Genomic DNA, 15,794 nt, shown 5'->3' on the forward strand with positions numbered 1-15,794 from the left:
TAGTGTTTCAGCCCATACGGTAACATTCACCATGCGTGTACATTTTATCCTCCGCTCCTGACTGAATGTGCTGCCGTAGAAAAGTAATGAATAGAATGCGTGAGCCACATCAATTAAACATCATTTGAATGAATATTCTACATTACCATGGCGATTATTGCATCACAATACCAGGCAGCCGTAGAGAGCGGATGAGGTGACCAGTTATATTGCCAGGGTTAGAGGTTCCAAGTCTGTTCTATTCATTGTGTTTCTATCTCACTCAACCATACTCAGCTGTTGGTTCCAAACACACAAAATACATAACCGTCGGTTACATGGTTATACGGTAATTGTACCGGCCCTCAACAGTAGTGTTATGTGTAGTTGTACCAGCCCTCAACAGTAGTGTTATGTGTAGTTGTCCCAGCCCTCAACAGTAGTGTTATGTGTAGTTGTCCCAGCCCTCAACAGTAGTGTTATGTGTAGTTGTCCCAGCCCTCAACAGTAGTGTTATGTGTAGTTGTCCCAGCCCTCAACAGTAGTGCTATGTGTAGTTGTCCCAGCCCTCAACAGTAGTGTTATGTGTAGTTGTCCCAGCCCTCAACAGAAGTGTTATGTGTAGTTGTCCCAGCCCTCAACAGTAGTGTTATGTGTAGTTGTCCCAGCCCTCAACAGTAGTGTTATGTGTAGTTGTACCAGCCCTCAACAGGCGTGTTATGTGTAGTTGTCCCAGCCCTCAACAGTAGTGTTATGTGTAGTTGTCCCAGCCCTCAACAGTAGTGTTATGTGTAGTTGTCCCAGCCCTCAACAGTAGTGTTATGTGTAGTTGTCCCAGCCCTCAACAGTAGTGGTATGTGTAGTTGTACCAGCCCTCAACAGTAGTGTTATGTGTAGTTGTCCCAGCCCTCAACAGAAGTGTTATGTGTAGTTGTCCCAGCCCTCAACAGTAGTGTTATGTGTAGTTGTCCCAGCCCTCAACAGTAGTGTTATGTGTAGTTGTACCAGCCCTCAACAGTAGTGTTATGTGTAGTTGTCCCAGCCCTCAACAGTAGTGTTATGTGTAGTTGTCCCAGCCCTCAACAGTAGTGCTATGTGTAGTTGTCCCAGCCCTCAACAGTAGTGTTATGTGTAGTTGTCTCAGCCCTCAACAGTAGTGTTATGTGTAGTTGTCCCAGCCCTCAACAGTAGTGTTATGTGTAGTTGTCCCAGCCCTCAACAGGCGTGTTATGTGTAGTTGTCCCAGCCCTCAACAGTAGTGCTATGTGTAGTTGTCCCAGCCCTCAACAGTAGTGTTATGTGTAGTTGTCTCAGCCCTCAACAGTAGTGTTATGTGTAGTTGTACCGGACCTCAACAGTAGTGTTATGTGTAGTTGTCCCAGCCCTCAACAGTAGTGTTATGTGTAGTTGTCCCAGCCCTCAACAGTAGTGTTATGTGTAGTTGTCCCAGCCCTCAACAGTAGTGTTATGTGTAGTTGTCCCAGCCCTCAACAGTAGTGTTATGTGTAGTTGTACCGGCCCTCAACAGAAGTGTTATGTGTAGTTGTACCGGCCCTCAACAGTAGTTTTATGTGTAGTTGTCCCAGCCCTCAACAGTAGTGTTATGTGTAGTTGTACCAGCCCTCAACAGTAGTGTTATGTGTAGTTGTCCCAGCCCTCAACAGCCGTGTTATGTGTAGTTGTACCAGCCCTCAACAGAAGTGTTATGTGTAGTTGTCCCAGCCCTCAACAGTAGTGTTATGTGTAGTTGTCCCAGCCCTCAACAGTAGTGTTATGTGTAGTTGTCCCAGCCCTCAACAGTAGTGTTATGTGTAGTTGTACAGGCCCTCAACAGTAGTGTTATGTGTAGTTGTACCAGCCCTCAACAGAAGTGTTATGTGTAGTTGTCCCAGCCCTCAACAGTAGTGTTATGTGTAGTTGTCCCAGCCCTCAACAGTAGTGTTATGTGTAGTTGTACCAGCCCTCAACAGTAGTGCTATGTGTAGTTGTACCAGCCCTCAACAGTAGTGCTATGTGTAGTTGTACCAGCCCTCAACAGTAGTGTTATGTGTAGTTGTACCAGCCCTCAACAGTAGTGTTATGTGTAGTTGTACCAGCCCTCAACAGAAGTGTTATGTGTAGTTGTCCCAGCCCTCAACAGGCGTGTTATGTGTAGTTGTCCCAGCCCTCAACAGTAGTGTTATGTGTAGTTGTACCAGCCCTCAACAGAAGTGTTATGTGTAGTTGTACCAGCCCTCAACAGTAGTATTATGTGTAGTTGTCCCAGCCCTCAACAGTAGTGTTATGTGTAGTTGTACCAGCCCTCAACAGAAGTGTTATGTGTAGTTGTACCAGCCCTCAACAGGCGTGTTATGTGTAGTTGTACCAGCCCTCAACAGTAGTGTTATGTGTAGTTGTCCCAGCCCTCAACAGAAGTGTTATGTGTAGTTGTCCCAGCCCTCAACAGTAGTGTTATGTGTAGTTGTCCCAGCCCTCAACAGTAGTGTTATGTGTAGTTGTACCGGCCCTCAACAGTAGTGTTATGTGTAGTTGTCCCAGCCCTCAACAGTAGTGTTATGTGTAGTTGTCCCAGCCCTCAACAGTAGTGTTATGTGTAGTTGTCCCAGCCCTCAACAGTAGTGTTATGTGTAGTTGTACCAGCCCTCAACAGTAGTGTTATGTGTAGTTGTACCAGCCCTCAACAGAAGTGTTATGTGTAGTTGTACCAGCCCTCAACAGGCGTGTTATGTGTAGTTGTACCAGCCCTCAACAGTAGTGTTATGTGTAGTTGTCCCAGCCCTCAACAGTAGTGTTATGTGTAGTTGTCCCAGCCCTCAACAGTAGTGTTATGTGTAGTTGTCCCAGCCCTCAACAGTAGTGTTATGTGTAGTTGTCCCAGCCCTCAACAGGCGTGTTATGTGTAGTTGTACCAGCCCTCAACAGTAGTGTTATGTGTAGTTGTCCCAGCCCTCAACAGTAGTGTTATGTGTAGTTGTCCCAGCCCTCAACAGCCGTGTTATGTGTAGTTGTCCCAGCCCTCAACAGTAGTGTTATGTGTAGTTGTCCCAGCCCTCGACAGGCGTGTTATGTGTAGTTGTCCCAGCCCTCAACAGTAGTGTTATGTGTAGTTGTACCAGCCCTCAACAGAAGTGTTATGTGTAGTTGTCCCAGCCCTCAACAGTAGTGTTATGTGTAGTTGTCCCAGCCCTCAACAGTAGTGTTATGTGTAGTTGTCCCAGCCCTCAACAGTAGTGTTATGTGTAGTTGTCCCAGCCCTCAACAGAAGTGTTATGTGTAGTTGTCCCAGCCCTCAACAGTAGTGTTATGTGTAGTTGTCCCAGCCCTCAACAGTAGTGTTATGTGTAGTTGTCCCAGCCCTCAACAGTAGTGTTATGTGTAGTTGTCCCAGCCCTCAACAGTAGTGTTATGTGTAGTTGTCCCAGCCCTCAACAGTAGTGTTATGTGTAGTTGTCCCAGCCCTCAACAGTAGTGGTATGTGTAACTATGCTTCTCCATTGATCCTATCCTCTACACAGGGAACTGTGATGTGCCTGTTAGGAGCTTTGGTTCTGTCTAACGTATTGTTGTTATCGTTAGTATTACATTTTTTATTGAACGTTTATTTCCACACGGAGTCCCATTGAGACCAAGGGAGCGCTGCATATACACAATTTATCCCATTTACAAATACAGCATCATAAAACGATTTACAAGCCATTCAAGAAAAACAATCAATTCCTCTGCAAAGAGGTCCTTAATCAACACGTTGAACTGCCCCAGAGGCACCAGAACATCAAGTTAGACCTGCCCCAGAGGCACCAGAACATCAAGTTAGACCTGCCCCAGAGGCACCAGAACATCAAGTTAGACCTGCCCCAGAGGCACCAGAACATCAAGTTGAACTGCCCCAGAGGCACCAGAACATCAAGTTGAACTGCCCCAGAGGCACCAGAACATCAAGTTGAACTGCCCCAGAGGCACCAGAACATCAAGTTGAACTGCCCCAGAGGCACCAGAACATCAAGTTGAACTGCCCCAGAGGCACCAGAACATCAAGTTGAACTGCCCCAGAGGCACCAGAACATCAAGTTGAACTGCCCCAGAGGCACCAGAACATCAAGTTGAACTGCCCCAGAGGCACCAGAACATCAAGTTGAACTGCCCCAGAGGCACCAGAACATCAAGTTGAACTGCCCCAGAGGCACCAGAACGTCAAGTTGAACTGCCTCAGGCACCAGAACATCAAGTTGAACTGCCCCAGAGGCACCAGAACATCAAGTTGAACTGCCTCAGGCACCAGAACATCCAGTTGAACTGCCCCAGAGGCACCAGAACATCAAGTTAGACCTGCCCCAGAGGCACCAGAACATCCAGTTAGAACTGCCCCAGAACATCAAGTTGAACTGCCCCAGAGGCACCAGAACATCAAGTTGAACTGCCCCAGAACATCAAGTTGAACTGCCTCAGAGGCACCAGAACATCAAGTTGGATTCATTTTTATTCTTAACTAACTCATCAATATGCTTTTTAAAAGATTCCTTTTTTGTCAATCCAGATGCCCAGATATTTATAAGCCGGGACACCGTCAATGAGGACACCGTCAATGAGGACACCATCCAATGTACATATGCATAAATCATCAGATACAAGTGTTTTTGAAAAGAACATGTAGCCGGTGGTTTTTACCTGCATTAACTACCAATTTCAGTTCAACAAAGGCTTTCTGCAGGGCAATAAAGACAGATTATAGCTCTGACACAGCCTGGTCAACCGTGGGAGCAACAGCATACACAACAGTGTCATCTGCAAACACATGTATGTTACACTTTTTGTTTCGCAGATAGACCTATATTGTTTATATAGACAGTAAAAAGTACAGGACCAAACATCGACCCCTGTGGGACACCTTTTCCTAATGTCACGGAAACCTGACTTAACGCCATCAGTGTTCTGTCTGTCAGGTATTTTATGATGCTTGATCCAGGCCAATTGCAGACAATCTTTGAATTAGTAAAGAGTGGTCAACAGTATCAAAAGCCTTCGATAGGTCAATGAAGAGGGCAGCTCAGTCTTTCATTTTTATACATACCCTTTACCATGTTATTTAACACCAGGGATGCAGTGGGGATGGTACTATGACCCGGCCTGAATCCAGATTGAGGGAACACATTTGGTAGCTAGGGAAAGATCTAGGCTGATGGGTAATCAAAGATTCTAGAACATAGACCCATTGATTCTAGAACATAGACCGATTGATTCTAGAACATAGACCAATTGATTCTAGAACAATGTGTCTGTGAAGTCCTACAGGACTCATAATAGTGAAGGTGAGCTGAGGGCTCTCAATGGGGAGAGTGTTTTAATAAACTCTTCATCACAAACAACATATAGACCGCGTCCGAAATCAGTACCCTTTTCCCTTTGTAGTGTGGACTACTTTTGACCAGAGAGGGTGACCTTTACCTTGCAATTTGTTCTCAGTGCAGATCTACTTTGAGTCTCAGTGGTGAAGTAGAAATGATTGTCGCCTTCTCTTGGTATTGAAACACATCTCTGCTATACACTAGGTGACATGGTTCAGAGAGAGAGGAGTGGATTAACACTATCAGACTCCATTTCTTCTGGCGTCATCTGTAGGGATCTGTCTCTTGTCGCCAGGCAATCAGCCAGTCATTCACCAGTCAGCCAGTCAGTTAGTCAGTCACCAGCCAGCCAGTCACCAGCCAGCCAGTGAGTCAGTCACCAGCCAGCCAGTGAGTCAGTCACCAGCCAGCCAGTGAGTCAGTCACCAGCCAGCCAGTGAGTCAGTCACCAGCCAGCCAGTGAGTCAGTCACCAGCCAGCCAGTGAGTCAGTCACCAGCCAGCCAGTCAGTCAGTCACCAGCCAGCCAGTCAGTCAGTCACCAGTCAGTCAGTCAGTCACCAGCCAGTCAGTCAGTCACCAGCCAGTCAGTCAGTCAGTCACCAGCCAGCCAGTCACCAGCCAGCCAGTCACCAGTTAGTCAGTCACCAGCCAGCCAGTCACCAGTTAGTCAGTCACCAGCCAGCCAGTCACCAGTTAGTCAGTCAGCCAGTCAGCCAGCCAGTCAGTCATTCAGTCAGTCAGTCAGTCACCAGCCAGCCAGTCAGTCAGTCACCAGCCAGCCAGTCAGTCAGTCACCAGTCAGTCACCAGCCAGTCAGTCAGTCACCAGCCAGTCAGTCAGTCAGTCACCAGCCAGCCAGTCACCAGCCAGCCAGTCACCAGTTAGTCAGTCACCAGCCAGCCAGTCACCAGTTAGTCAGTCAGCCAGTCAGCCAGCCAGTCAGTCATTCAGTCAGTCAGTCAGTCAGTCACCAGCCAGCCAGTCAGTCAGTCACCAGCCAGCCAGTGAGTCAGTCACCAGTCAGTCACCAGCCAGCCAGTCAGTCAGTCACCAGTCAGCCAGTCAGTCACCAGCCAGTCAGTCAGTCACCAGCTAGTCAGTCAGTCAGTCACCAGCCAGCCAGTCACCAGCCAGTCAGTCACCAGTTAGTCAGTCACCAGCCAGCCAGTCACCAGTTAGTCAGTCAGCCAGCCAGTCAATCATTCAGTCAGTCACCAGTCAGTCAGTCAGTCGCCAGTCACCAGTCACCAGCCAGTCAGCCAGCCAGTCAGTCACCAGCCAGCCAGTCAGTCACCAGCCAGCCAGTCAGTCACCAGCCAGCCAGTCAGTCACCAGCCAGCCAGTCAGTCACCAGCCAGTCAGTCAGTCACCAGCCAGTCAGTCAGTCACCAGCTAGTCAGCCAGCCAGTCACCAGCCAGCTAGTCACCAGCCAGCCAGTCACCAGTTAGTCAGTCAGCCAGTCAGTCAATCATTCATTCAGTCAGTCACCAGTCAGTCAGTCAGTTAGCCAGCCTGTCAGTCACCAGCCAGTCAGTCAGTTAGCCAGCCTGTCAGTCACCAGCCAGTCAGTCACCAGTCAGCCAATCAATCAGCCAGTCACCAGTCAGTCACCAGTCAGTCAGTCACCAGCCAGTCAGTCAGTTAGCCAGCCTGTCAGTCACCAGCCAGTCAGTCACCAGTCAGCCAATCAATCAGCCAGTCACCAGTCAGTAACAGTCAGTCACCAGTCAGTAACAGTCAGTCACCAGTCAGTAACAGTCAGTCACCAGTCAGTAACAGTCAGTCAGCCAGTCACCAGTCAGTCACCAGCCAGTCAGTCACCAGCCAGCCAATCAATCAGCCAGTCAGTCAGTCACCAGCCAGTCAGTTAGTCATATCTGTTGGAACTATAAGGCATGAAACACCTTGTAGCTTATAACACCTTTCCTCTGCATCCCAAATGGCACTCTATTCCCTACATAGTGCACTACTTTTCACCGGAGCCCTCCTCTCCCTTCATGTTACTGGGAGCTCTTATGAGTGCAGTGTTAATCCTGTAGATGGCAGTGTATACAAAGGCATGATGTCACACTGAGCTGAGCTCCGATAACCAGCTCTCTCTGGGTTATTATGGGAGGAGAGGAGAGATGGAGAAGAGAAGTGGAGAGAGGGAGTGGAGAAGTGGAGAGGGAAGAGCGAGGGAGAAGAGGACTGGAGAGAGGGAGTGGAGGAGTGGAGAGAGGGAGTGGAGGAGTGGAGAGAGGAAGTGGAGAGAGGGAGTGGAGAGGGAAGAGCGAGGGAGAAGAGGACAGGAGAGAGAGAGAGAGGGAGTGGAGAGGGAGAAGAAGAGTGGAATGGATCAGTTTTTCTCATGCCTCTGTGATCCCATGGAGAGAGAAGACAGATCATTCCATGGAATGAGAGAAGACAGATCATTCCATGGAATGATAGAAGACAGATCATTCCATGGAATGATAGAAGACAGATCATTCCATGGAATGAGAGAAGACAGATCATTCCATGGAATGAGAGAAGACAGATCATTCCATGGAATGAGAGAAGACAGATCATTCCATGGAATGAGAGAAGACAGATCATCCCATGGAATGAGAGAAGACAGATCATTCCATAGAATGAGAGAAGACAGATCATTCCATGGAATGAGAGAAGACAGATCATTCCATGGAATGAGAGAAGACAGATCATTCCATGGAATGAGAGAAGACAGATCATTCCATAGAATGAGAGAAGACAGATCATTCCATGGAATGAGAGAAGACAGATCATTCCATGGAATGAGAGAAGACAGATCATTCCATGGAATGAGAGAAGACAGATCATTCCATGGAATGAGAGAAGACAGATCATTCCATGGAATGAGAGAAGACAGATCATTCCATGGAATGAGAGAAGACAGATCATTCCATAGAATGAGAGAAGACAGATCATTCCATAGAATGAGAGAAGACAGATCATTCCATGGAACGAATCAACAAATCAATAGCTAACCAGACTATCTGTATGGACTACCTGTACTGACCCTACCTGTACTGACCCTACCTGTACTGACCCTACCTGTACTGACTCTACCTGTACTTACCCTACCTGTACTGACCCTACCTGTACTGACCCTACCTGTACTGACTCTACCTGTACTGACTCTACCTGTACTGACTCTACCTGTACTGACCCTACCTGTGCTGACTCTACCTGTACTGACCCTACCTGTACTGACCCTACCTGTACTGACCCTACCTGTACTGACTCTACCTGTACTGACTCTACCTGTACTGACCTTACCTGCACTGACCTTACCTGCACTGACTCTACCTGCACTGACTCTACCTGCGCTGACTCTACCTGCGCTGACTCTACCTGTGCTGACTCTACCTGTACTGACCCTACCTGTACTGACTCTACCTGTACTGACTCTACCTGTACTGACCCTACCTGTACTGACCCTACCTGTACTGACTCTACCTGTACTGACTCTACCTGTCCTGCCTCTACCTGTACTGACCCTACCTGTACTGACCCTACCTGTACTGACTACCTACCTGTACTGACTACCTACCTGTACTGACCCTACCTGTACTGACTACCTACCTGTACTGACTCTACCTGTACTGACTCTACCTGTACTGACCCTACCTGTACTGACTCTACCTGTACTGACCCTACCTGTACTGACTACCTACCTGTACTGACTACCTACCTGTACTGACTCTACCTGTACTGACTCTACCTGTACTGACCCTACCTGTACTGACTACCTACCTGTACTGACTACCTACCTGTACTGACCCTACCTGTACTGACTCTACCTGTACTGACCCTACCTGTACTGACTAACTACCTGTACTGACTAACTACCTGTACTGACTACCTACCTGCACTGACTCTACCTGTACTGACTCTACCTGTACTGACCCTACCTGTACTGACCCTACCTGTACTGACCCTACCTGTACTGACCCTACCTGTACTGACTCTACCTGTACTGACCCTACCTGTACTGACTACCTACCTGTACTGACTCTACCTGTACTGACTCTACCTGTACTGACTCTACCTGTACTGACCCTACCTGTACTGACTCTACCTGTACTGACCCTACCTGTACTGACCCTACCTGTACTGACTCTACCTGTACTGACTACCTACCTGTACTGACTACCTACCTGTACTGACCCTACCTGTACTGACTCTACCTGTACTGACTCTACCTGTACTGACTACCTACCTGTACTGACCCTACCTGTACTGACTCTACCTGTACTGACTACCTACCTGTACTGACTCTACCTGTACTGACTCTACCTGTACTGACTACCTACCTGTACTGACCCTACCTGTACTGACTCTACCTGTACTGACTCTACCTGTACTGACCCTACCTGTACTGACTCTACCTGTACTGACCCTACCTGTACTGACCCTACCTGTACTGACTCTACCTGTACTGACTCTACCTGTACTGACTCTACCTGTACTGACTACCTACCTGTACTGACTACCTACCTGTACTGACTACCTACCTGTACTGACCCTACCTGTACTGACTACCTACCTGTACTGACTACCTACCTGTACTGACTACCTACCTGTACTGACTACCTACCTGTACTGACTCTACCTGTACTGACTCTACCTGCACTGACTCTACCTGCACTGACTCTACCTGTACTGACCCTACCTGTACTGACCCTACCTGTCCTGCCTCTACCTGTACTGACCCTACCTGTACTGACCCTACCTGTACTGACCCTACCTGTACTGACTCTACCTGTACTGACTCTACCTGTACTGACCCTACCTGTACTGACCCTACCTGTACTGAACCTACCTGTACTGACTCTACCTGTACTGACTCTACCTGTACTGACTCTACCTGTACTGACCCTACCTGTACTGACTCTACCTGTACTGCCTCTACCTGTACTGACCCTACCTGTACTGACCCTACCTGTACTGACCCTACCTGCACTGACTTAACCTGTACTGACCCTACCTGTACTGACTCTACCTGTACTGACCCTACCTGTACTGACTCTACCTGTACTGACTCTACCTGTACTGACTCTACCTGTACTGACTCTACCTGTACTGACCCTACCTGTACTGACCCTACCTGTACTGACCCTACCTGCGCTGACTTTACCTGCACTGACCCTACCTGTACTGACTCTACCTGTACTGACCCTACCTGTACTGCCTCTACCTGTACTGACCCTACCTGTCCTGCCTCTACCTGTACTGACTTTACCTGTACTGACCCTACCTGTACTGACTCTACCTGTACTGATCCTACCTGTACTGACTTTACCTGTACTGACCCTACCTGTACTGACCCTACCTGTACTGACTCTACCTGTACTGACCCTACCTGTACTGACTCTACCTGTACTGACCCTACCTGTACTGACCCTACCTGTACTGACCCTACCTGTACTGACTCTACCTGTACTGACTCTACCTGTACTGACCCTACCTGTACTGACCCTACCTGTACTGACTCTACCTGTACTGACTCTACCTGTACTGACCCTACCTGTACTGACTCTACCTGTACTGACTACCTACCTGTACTGACTACCTACCTGTACTGACTACCTACCTGTACTGACTACCTACCTGTACTGACCCTACCTGTACTGACTTTACCTGTACTGACCCTACCTGTACTGACTCTACCTGTACTGACCCTACCTGTACTGACCCTACCTGTACTGACCCTACCTGTACTGACCCTACCTGTACTGACTACCTACCTGTACTGACTTTACCTGTACTGACTCTACCTGTACTGACCCTACCTGTACTGACCCTACCTGTACTGACTCTACCTGTACTGACCCTACCTGTACTGACTTTACCTGTACTGACCCTACCTGTACTGACCCTACCTGTACTGACCCTACCTGTACTGACCCTACCTGTACTGACCCTACCTGTACTGACTCTACCTGTACTGACTCTACCTGTACTGACTCTACCTGTACTGACTCTACCTGTACTGACCCTACCTGTACTGACTCTACCTGTACATCTGGATTTGAGTGAAAAGTATTTGAATAAATATGAAAAGGTGAATGTAAGAAGCGTTCATCATTTCAAATAGACTACATGTCATATTAAACAGCACATTAACACTCTAAATAGGTCAGGGTCCAGACAGGGAGCTTAAGAAGGAAAATTAATTCTGTAGGCTATATTATTTCAGTTATTTCATTGATATAGCCTACAAAGAAACACAGTGCATTCAGAAAGTATTCAGACCCCCACATTTTGTTACATTACAGCCTTATTCTAAAATGTATTAAATATTCGTTTTTTCTCATCAATCTACATACAATACCCCATAATGACTTATTTACATAAGTATTCAGACCCTTTGCTATGAGACTCGAAATGGAGCCCAGGCGCATCCTGTTTCCATTGATCATCCTTGAGATGTTTCTACAACTTGATTGGAGTCCACCTGTGGTAAATTCAATTAATTGTCCTTTGGAAAGGCACACACCTGTCTATATAAGGTCCCACAGTTGACAGTGCATGTCAGAGCAAAAACCAAGCCATGAGATCGAAGAAATTGTCCGTTGAGCTCCGAGACAAGATTGTGTCGAAAGCACAGATCTGGGGAAGGGTAACAAAACATTTCTGCAGCATTGAAGGTTCCCAAGAACACAGTGGCCTCCATCATTCTTAAATGGAAGAAGTTTGGAACCACTATGACTCTTCCTAGATAACCCGATTGTCACTCTGACAGAACTCCGGAGTTCCTCTGTGGAGATGGGAGAAACTTCCAGAAGGACAACCATCTCTGCAACACTAAGGCCTTTATGGTAGAGTGGGTAGACGGAATCCACTCCTCATTAAAAAGCACATGACAGCCCGCTTGGAGTTTTGTCGAAAGGAACTTAAAGGACACAAGATTCTCTGGTCTGATGAAACCACAAGATTGAACTCTTTGGCCTGAATGCCAAGCGTCACGTCTGGAGGAAACCTGGCACCATCCCTACGGTGAAGCATGGTGTTGGCAGCATCATGCTGTGGGGATGTTTTTCAGCTGCAGGGACTGGGAGACTAGTCAGGATGGAGGGAAAGATGAACGGAGCCAAGTACAGAGAGATCCTTGATGAAAACCAGAGTGCTCAGGATTTGGCTGTAAGATGTGATTTATCAAATGTTTTATACTTTCTTTTAAAACCGCCTAGTTTTGGGTTATAAATAAGTATTTATTATTTATTTATTATGTTCAACTTAGTTTAAATCCTTCACTATTTCATCAGGGCTCTCTCTAGGTGTAGTGTTACCCACCACAAACACATCGTGTGTGGGGATTAGCGGTTACCTTGTCATCAGGGGTGGTTCTACTTTTCCAAACTTCACAATATTGTTTGTTTACGTTTTTTTTTAAATTCTTCTTCAACTTTAGTTTTTTTTTTTTTTTTTCTCATTTGAAAAATGTTTAATGGATTAGTTGTTATTGTAATCTGGCATCTATCCTTTTCCCACCTGACTTTACATGGCTAGGCCTAATATCAGGGATAGCTGGTTGCTTTACATGGCTAGGCCTAATATCATGAGGGGGACAGCTGGTTGACTTTACATGGCTAGGCCTGATATCATGAGAGGGACAGCTGGTTGCTTTACTTGGCTAGGCCTAATATCATGAGAGGTTGATTTACTTGGCTAGGCCTAATATCATGAGAGGGACAGCTGGTTGACTTTACATGGCTAGGCCTAATATCATGAGGGGGACAGCTGGTTGACTTTACATGCCTAGGCCTGATATCATGAGAGGGACAGCTGGTTGCTTTACTTGGCTAGGCCTAATATGAGGGACAGCTGGTTGATTTACTTGGCTTGGCCTAATATCATGAGAGGGACAGCTGGTTGACTTTACATGGCTAGGCCTGATATCATGAGGGGGACAGCTGGTTGACTTTACATGGCTAGGCCTGATATCATGAGAGGGACAGCTGGTTGACTTTACATGGCTAGGCCTGATATCATGAGGGGGACAGCTGGTTGACTTTACATGGCTAGGCCTGATATCATGAGAGGGACAGCTGGTTGACTTTACATGGCTAGGCCTGATATCATGAGGGAGACAGCTGGTTGACTTTACATGGCTAGGCCTGATATCATGAGAGGGACAGCTGGTTGATTTACTTGGCTAGGCCTAATATCATGAGAGGGACAGCTGGTTGACTTTACATGGCTAGGCCTAATATCATGAGGGGGACAGCTGGTTGACTTTACATGGCTAGGCCTGATATCATGAGAGGGACAGCTGGTTGCTTTACTTGGCTAGGCCTAATATGAGGGACAGCTGGTTGATTTACTTGGCTAGGCCTAATATCATGAGAGGGACAGCTGGTTGATTTACTTGGCTAGGCCTAATATCATGAGAGGGACAGCTGGTTGACTTTACATGGCTAGGCCTAATATCATGAGGGGGACAGCTGGTTGACTTTACATGGCTAGGCCTGATATCATGAGAGGGACAGCTGGTTGCTTTACTTGGCTAGGCCTAATATGAGGGACAGCTGGTTGATTTACTTGGCTAGGCCTAATATCATGAGAGGGACAGCTGGTTGACTTTACATGGCTAGGCCCGATATCATGAGAGGGACAGCTGGTTGACTTTACATGGCTAGGCCTAATATCATGAGAGGGACAGCTGGTAGACTTTACATGGCTAGGCCCGATATCATGAGAGGGACAGCTGGTTGACTTTACATGGCTAGGCCCGATATCATGAGAGGGACAGCTGGTTGACTTTACATGGCTAGGCCTAATATCATGAGAGGGACAGCTGGTAGACTTTACATGGCTAGGCCTGATATCATGAGAGGGACAGCTGGTTGACTTTACATGGCTAGGCCTAATATCATGAGAGGGACAGCTGGTAGACTTTACATGGCTAGGCCCGATATCATGAGAGGGACAGCTGGTTGACTTTACATGGCTAGGCCTAATATCATGAGGGGGACAGCTGGTTGACTTTACATGGCTAGGCCTAATATCATGAGAAGGACAGCTGGTTGCCCGGTCACTTTTACTAGCTTTAATGTTAAATCTTTAAATCACCCAGTGAACCATAAAAGGGTTATTTCTCATTTAAATCACCTTAAAGTAGACATCTCCTTTCTTCAGGACACACAGCTCGGCACTTTAGACCACTCCACAGGAGGGTGGATCGGTCAATCATATCATTCCAATGTTCATTCTGAAACTAGAGGAGCGGCCATTTTAATAAGTAAGAACATACCGTTCTCAATGTCAAATGTAGAGGCTGACTCAGCAGGCCATGTCATTATTGTAGTTGGATGACTGTATAATACACCCTGTTATCTTATGCAACAAATTGGTATAACAGTTCATTCTTCTCAAATGTATTTTCTCGATTAACAAATATGGACACACACCGCCTAATTCTAGGTGGTGATATGTATTGTGTACTGTTTCCCAATCTGGATCGTAGCTCTGCTAAGGTTATCATCTTAATCAAAGACCGGATCCACAATTCAGCTTTTTCTTTAAGACATATGGCATATCTGATGCGTGGCGTTTCCACAATCCCACAGCTATGGAGAAGTATTTTTCTCTCGTCAGTTCACAAGACCCTTCTCACCTATAGACTACTTTTTATAAGACAGTAGATTTCTGCCACTTATCACGGAGTGTGATTACCAAGCGATAGTCATTTTGGATCATTTTCTTCTATGAAACTACTTATAGCAAATACACAGCCTAATTATTGCCCTTGTGGGCTGAACTCACTACTGCTATCAGGAGAAACCTTTGTTGCTTTTATATCGTTTCAAATTGATCTATTTCTCTTAATTTAAACACCTCCAACAGTATGGGGAATCTATGAAAGCTTATATAAGGGGCCAAATTATTTCGTACAGAACAAGATTAAGGAAGTGAAATATTCAACGCCGAGGGGAACATAGAAATAAAATCTTGGATTTGGTTATGGCATATTTACACTCTTCATCCGCATATTTACTAAAACAACGTTTGACACATCAGACAGAGTTTGATCTTCTTTCAACTCAACGAGCGAGTAAATCTCCATATACGACAATGATGAACATGGAGAGAAATCAGGGGAAATGCTAGCACACCAGCTGTGTTATAAGAACCGCAAATCAAACCATACCTGAGATAACTGACGAGCTGGGTAACAAATGTATTGATGATTTAGAGGTCAATTCATGCTTTCATAACTTTTACTCACAATTATACACTTTGGAATCCGCTGGTAATGCTACCTTACTCGACACCTTTGAGAACTTAGACATTCCTACAGTTGAACCTGAGATAGTTGCTGAATTAGAAGAACAGTTCTCTGTAGAAGAGATGGTGTTTGCAAGTCAACCTATGCAGTGTGGTAAATCCCCTGGACCCGACGGATTTATGAACGCTCCTCACCACCTCCGCTCCTCCCCTTCTCACTCCACCTCCGCTCCTCCT

General features: G+C 46.7%; 1 protein-coding gene across 1 annotated transcript in view; it reads left to right on the forward strand.

Moving 5' to 3' along the window:
• The window catches only part of LOC120044778 (methyl-CpG-binding domain protein 2-like), a 69,506-nt gene that overhangs the window by 37,860 nt on the left and 15,852 nt on the right, over positions 1-15,794 (forward strand). The gene's annotated exons all lie outside the window — the stretch shown is intronic.

This window comes from Salvelinus namaycush, chromosome 3 (assembly GCF_016432855.1).
Source record: "Salvelinus namaycush isolate Seneca chromosome 3, SaNama_1.0, whole genome shotgun sequence".
NCBI lineage: Eukaryota > Metazoa > Chordata > Actinopteri > Salmoniformes > Salmonidae > Salvelinus > Salvelinus namaycush.